This window comes from Bos indicus, chromosome 26, assembly GCF_029378745.1.
Source record: "Bos indicus isolate NIAB-ARS_2022 breed Sahiwal x Tharparkar chromosome 26, NIAB-ARS_B.indTharparkar_mat_pri_1.0, whole genome shotgun sequence".
NCBI lineage: Eukaryota > Metazoa > Chordata > Mammalia > Artiodactyla > Bovidae > Bos > Bos indicus.
Genome location: NC_091785.1, coordinates 30,486,813 through 30,492,774, shown reverse-complemented (window position 1 = coordinate 30,492,774; position 5,962 = coordinate 30,486,813).

The following is a 5,962-nucleotide window of genomic DNA, read 5'->3' as shown; positions in this document are numbered from 1 at the left end:
TGACAGGTGACAAATCAAAAGTCATTCTCTGCTGAACAGGTGTGTATCAGGGCTGGGGGGCAGGGCCGGGGGGCCAGCTGAAGGCCTAGAGGTCTGTGGGGCCCTGGAGGGTGGAGAGGCCCGTGGCTGGAACCCTGTTTTTAGCAGTTCATCAGGGCTCCTGGAAGTGGTGGCAGATTTCCTCCTTTCTCGCAAAGCCAAATTCATTTGCCCCCCTTGGCCTTATGGACTTTAGCCACCTACTTCGGGCCAGGCTTTTTCCTGAGGCCAGCGTTGCACAAGGATTCTCAGGAAAAGACCAGCACCCACCCTTTCTGCCTCTACAGGCAAACCACCCTCACTTTCCACGCCCAAGTTTTCTCTGTCCATCCCCTGCTGACTCCTGCTGCTGCTGCTGCTGCTAAGTCGCTTCAGTAGTGTCGGACTCATTGCGACCCCAGAGACGGCAGCCCACCAGGCTCCCCCGTCCCTGGGATTCTCCAGGCAAGAACACTGGAGTGGGTTGCCATTTCCTTCTCCAATGCGTGAAAGTGAAAAGTGAAAGTGAAGTTGTGCCTGACTCTTAGCGACCCCATGGACTGCCGCCCACCAGGCTCCTCCACCATGGGATTTTCCAGGCAAGAGTGCTGCAGTGGGGTGCCATTGCCTTCTCCGCCTGCTGACTCCTGGGGTCCCCCAAACCCTGATCCTGCAGGACCTGTTACTCCTCAGCTTTTCAACTTATGTGCCTTGAGGTTGGTAGGTTATCAACCGCCTCAAGCCCCATCTCCAGACCCAGTAGGGGTTTAAAATGAAGTCACCCGCCCATCTCTGAAACCACAGGAAATGTCCTTGGGCCAACTCAGAGGATTCAATATTTCTCTGCTTTGTGCCCTCTGAAGATCAACAGAGCATGATTTATTAAATAATAACAGATCACCTAAAATAGCAATTTTAAAATGCTAACAGTTAATATTATTTATGTAGTAATAGTTCACATAAAAATAATAATAGCTGTCAAGAGAAGGTAAGCAATAGAACAAACTCTACAAAGGCAGGGTTTTTTAATCTGTTTTGTTTGCTGATGTGTCCCAATAGCTGAGACCAGTGTTTGGAACTTTGCAGCCATTCAGAAAGTACTTGTTGAATAGAGTCCTTACTACACGCCAGGCACTATCCAAGTGCTTTTCAAGTATTAATTCATTTAACCCTTACAATGTGGTAAAGTGGGTAGTTGCTACTGCTGCTAAGTCACATCAGTCGTGTCCGACTCTGTGCGACCCCATAGATGGCAGCCCACCAGGCTCCCCCGTCCCTGGGATTCTCCAGGCAACAACACTGGAGTGGGTTGCCATTTCCTTCTCCAGTGCATAAAAGTGAAAAGTGAAAGTGAAGTTGCTCAGTCGTGTCTGACTCTTAGCGACCTCATGGACTGCGGCCCACCAGGGTCCTCCGTCCATGGGATTTTCCAGGCAAGAGTACTGGAGTGGGGTGCCGTTGCCTTCTCCGAAGTGGATAGTATTACTCCCATTTTGCAGACAGGGAAACTGAGGTGCAAAGAAACAAAGTAAATTACCCTTTGACCACCATGTTTTACTGCTTCTCTTGATAGAAACTTGTGTTATAGCACTGATGCTCTTTCATTAAACATTTTTTTAACTTAGTTTTTATTTTTGACTGTGCTGGGTCTTAATTGTTTCGTGGGCTTTCTCTAGTTGCAGCAAGCCAGGACCCCTCTTCGTCGCAGTGTGCATTGTGATGGCTTCGCATTGTGATGGCTTCTCTTATTGCAGAGCCCAGGCTCTAGGGCGGGAGGGCTTCAGTCGTTGTGGCACTTGGGCTCAGTATTTGCAGCTCTTGGGATGCAACTCTAGAGCCCAGGCTCATTAGTTGTAGTGCAGAAGCTTAGTTGCTCCACGGTATGTGGGATCTTCCCAGACTAGGGATTGAACATGTGTCTCCTGCAATGGCAGGCAGATTCTTTACCACTAAGCCACCAGGAAAGCCCCATTAAGCATTTTTGTTTCATTTCTTTAATAATAATTATTGATACTTGTCTCTCCCACTAGACTTCCACATGTCTTAAACACAGACAATGATTCAGAAATTAGTGGAAGGGACTTCCCTGGTGGTTCAATGGCTGGGACTCTGAGCTACCCAATGTAGGGGCTCCAGGTTCGTTCCCTGATCAGGGAACTAGATCCCACATGCCACAACTAAAGATCCTGCATGCTGCAACAAAGATCTGGTACAGCCAAATAAATAAATAAATATTTTAAAAAGTTGATAGAAGGGATAAATGGAGTTTCTTTTCATCTCACTATATATGTCTTTCACCAAATGTTTTGGAAGTGATTGGGGGTGAGGAGAAGAGGTGGGGGAAGGAACCAAGGAGTCAGCACCTAAAAGCACAGACTCTAGAGTCCAAATGGCTGTTGGAATCCCCATTTCTACCCCTTTCTAGCTATGTGACTCTGGGCAAGTTGCTCAAACTCTTGTGGCCTCAGTTTCATCATCAGTTAAATGGGCATAATAATAGCCTTTACCTTCTAGAGTTGTTGTGAGAATTAAATGAGATAATGCTTGCTCAGTGCTTGGCACATAGTAAGGGCTCCGTAAATGGCGGTTATTATCACTGTTAATGTGATGTTGGTGTGACTTCTGCTTGCCTCGTATCTGATGCGGAGTCAAAGCCTCCTATTAGTTCTTCCACAGGCCATACCAGTGGCTTCTTGGCAGGCGCCCGCAGCAGGTGTGACCCACTCCTCCCCATCTGTCAGGGTGAATCCTCTGCTGGTTCCGGTCTGAGCTTACAACCTACTTATTAGGTTAATTAGACGTGACACCTTTCCAAAGATACCCTGGCTCCAAAGCCAGCCCTAACATCTGGTGAAGCGTGCAGCTTGCCAAGGATTGGGGAATGACAAGTTCTCACCAGCCTTCCGTTGGAGCCAGTGGAGTGGGGCGAGGGGGAGGGTTTGGAGAACCAGCCCTTTCCTCTCATTTGGTTGTTGGCTGGCTCCTACATGTTCTCTGGGTAGGACTGCCAGATAAAAGTACAGGATGTCCAGCTCAATTTGAAATTCAGATAAGTGCCAAGTTTATTTCTGAGTGTAAGTAAGTTCCATATAGTGCCTGGGACTTTATATTAAACAATATTTTAATGTTTATCTGAAATTGAAATTAAATGGGTATCTTTTTTTCTCCTGAATCTGGCAATCTTAGCTCCGGGGCAAACAGAGGAGCTGAGGAGGAGAGAAGGCCCTGGTGTTTGAAGGAGCAGAAGCAGAATTTGCTGGGGCTTAGCTTCCCACAGCCCTGGCACCAGGCCTCCTGGGTCCGAGGCGAAGCTGCCTGGGGACTGCCTGGGGACTTCCTGGGGACCTACTGGAGCTCACTCCCGGAGGAAGCCTCAGAAGGAGGAGCAGGGCGCCACTGCCAACTCCGAGTTGTTTGCACATCCTTGGCTCCCTGGGGCACAGGCCCCTTTCCTGGTTAACATCCTGGCTGGGAGGACCAAGAACAACAGCGTTTGTCCCCTGCGAGGCATTGAGGCCCAGTCCCAGGAGCTCTGCTGGTGGGGATAGGCCTCCAAGGCCCAAGTGTTGCAGGGCCTGGAAAGCCCATCAGCCATGTTACCAGAGGGTCCCCGACATGGTCAGGGGCTTGTCCAGTGTCACATGGGGAGTTGTAAACCTAGAAGGTGGTCCCTGGACATCTCATTTCCATTCCTCCATGACTATGTGGCTACTACTCTGTACCTGTCAGAAGGGGAACAGTGATAGTCAGAACAAGTTTGATCCTCAAGCTCAACAGGCCTCGAACTAGACCCTTAATTCCCTTTCCAACCTGTTCCTTGACCTGGCACCACAGCTCAGTACGTGGCACCCCACCCACCTGGCTTTGCAAACTAGAAACTCAAGCATCACCCTGGGCACCCTCACTCTTCCCGTTTCCTGTAACCGCTGAGCCCTGTTGACGCCAGTTCCTCTGGAGCTCTTGAATTCACCTACCTACTTCCACTGATGCTACCACCTGCGTCCAGGCGGCCGTCATCTCCCACCCAGACTGTACATCATCTCGCAACTGGTCTCCCTGCCTCCACGCCCCTGTCTACAATTCATTCTGTGCCTTGCAGCAGGTGAAACACAAATCTGTTCATGTCAATATCTAATTGTCCCCCTCACAAATCCATCATTGGCTTCTTACTACTTTTAGGATCAAATTGGCTTCCTTGGGAATTCACTGGTGGTCCAGTGTTTAGGACTCCAAGCTTTCAGTGCTGAGGGCCTGGGTTCAATCCCTGGTCAGGGAACTAAGATCCCACAAACCACCCGGTGCAGTCAAGAAAAACAATATTTTAAAAAGTGGCTTCCTTAACATGGTTTACAAACTTCGGTGTGATCTAGCCCTGTCTGTCTTCCCACCTCCCATGGGTATCCCTCCATCCACAATGCAGTGGACTTGAACTTCCCTCATGCCTTCCATGAACCAAGCTCTGCCTCACTTTGAGGCTTTGCACATGTCTGACTTGGAGCTTCCCAGGTGGCACTAGTGGTAAAGAACCCGCCTGCCAATTTGGGAGACATAAGAAATGGCTAGAGAATCCCCATGGGCAGAGGAACCTGTTGGATTACCGTCCATATGGTCGAAAAGAGTCGGACACAACTGAGCACACACCCACACGTGTGGCTGACTCACTCATCTCTCTCTGCCTCCCACTGGCCAACCCCCACTGTCCTGCCTATCCATCAGACCTCCACATAAGTTGTACCTTCCCCAGAAGACCTCCCTCATCCTTGCCAGACTTCAGCAGTTGAGGCAGGGGCTTCTCCGGGGCACCCCTCTAACACCCTATATTACAATAATTAGGAATTATTACTAGTCTGTCTTCACCACTAGCCCATGGGCCCTGTGAAGGGAGGAGCCAAGTCTAGCCTATTCCCTACTGTGCCTACAGTAACCAGTGCGATGCTGGGCACACAGAAAGGGCTCACTAAGATTTGCAGTCATTATTATAAGTGTCTGGGTAATGTGAGGCTGCAAGAATTAGGAGGAGAAAGGAGAGGAAAGGAGGGGCCAGTCCAGCAGTTTTTCAATTCTAGCCACGCGACAGAACTACATGGGTTGCTTTACAGAAATATCAATGCTTGGGCACCATCCTAGAGGCTCTGATTTTTTTGATATGATATGGGCCCAAGCCTGGGTATTTCTCAAACCTCCTCAGATAGTCTACTGTGCAGCTGGATTGAGAGGCCTGGGGTGAGCTCTAAGTCAGAGCTCATGGTCTCAGCTCAGTAAATTCTTGCTGACTGGTGTCTGCTTCTATTTCTAAGCGGGGAGGGGAACAGACATTTACTTCTGTCCCCAGCTTCCCTTCCTTGGAGAACGACTTTCCCCTCTGCCCACTCTACCAGCACTCTGCACACCCCCACAAGATGCCCGTCTGGCCGTCCCCACTGGCTCTGTTGGGGAGACAGCCAGCTTCAGAGTAAGGACAGGGGCTGGGGTCTAGCCCAGAGGCTGGGTCCTTGGTCTTCCGCTGGAGTGGCCCCAGAGTTCAGTTGGCTTAACAAATATTTGCTGAGCACCCAGGCTTGGTCAGGTACTTTGCCAATGGCTGGGAGACAGTTACTGAGTTTGGCTGCTGATCAGCCCTGTATCCAGCTCTGGGCTGGGGCTCAAAGAAAGACTGGTTTGGGGAGTGGGAGTGGCACTGGCCATCAGCATCATTAATCCCCAGATCCAACTCCATTGTCACCTAAGCAAAGGGGGAGGTGTGGATATCATGTCCCCACCCCAGATGGCCTCCATGTTTACTGTGACCCAGTGTGACCAGAGCTCTTGCATCAGAATCCCTTGGGAAGCTTGTTAAAAACACAGGTTCCTGGACCTCACCCAGGGTGGGGGGTGATTCAGACAGTCTGGGGTGAGCCTAGTACTCTGCATTTCCAGCAGTCTCCCTGAGGGATTCCAATGCAAC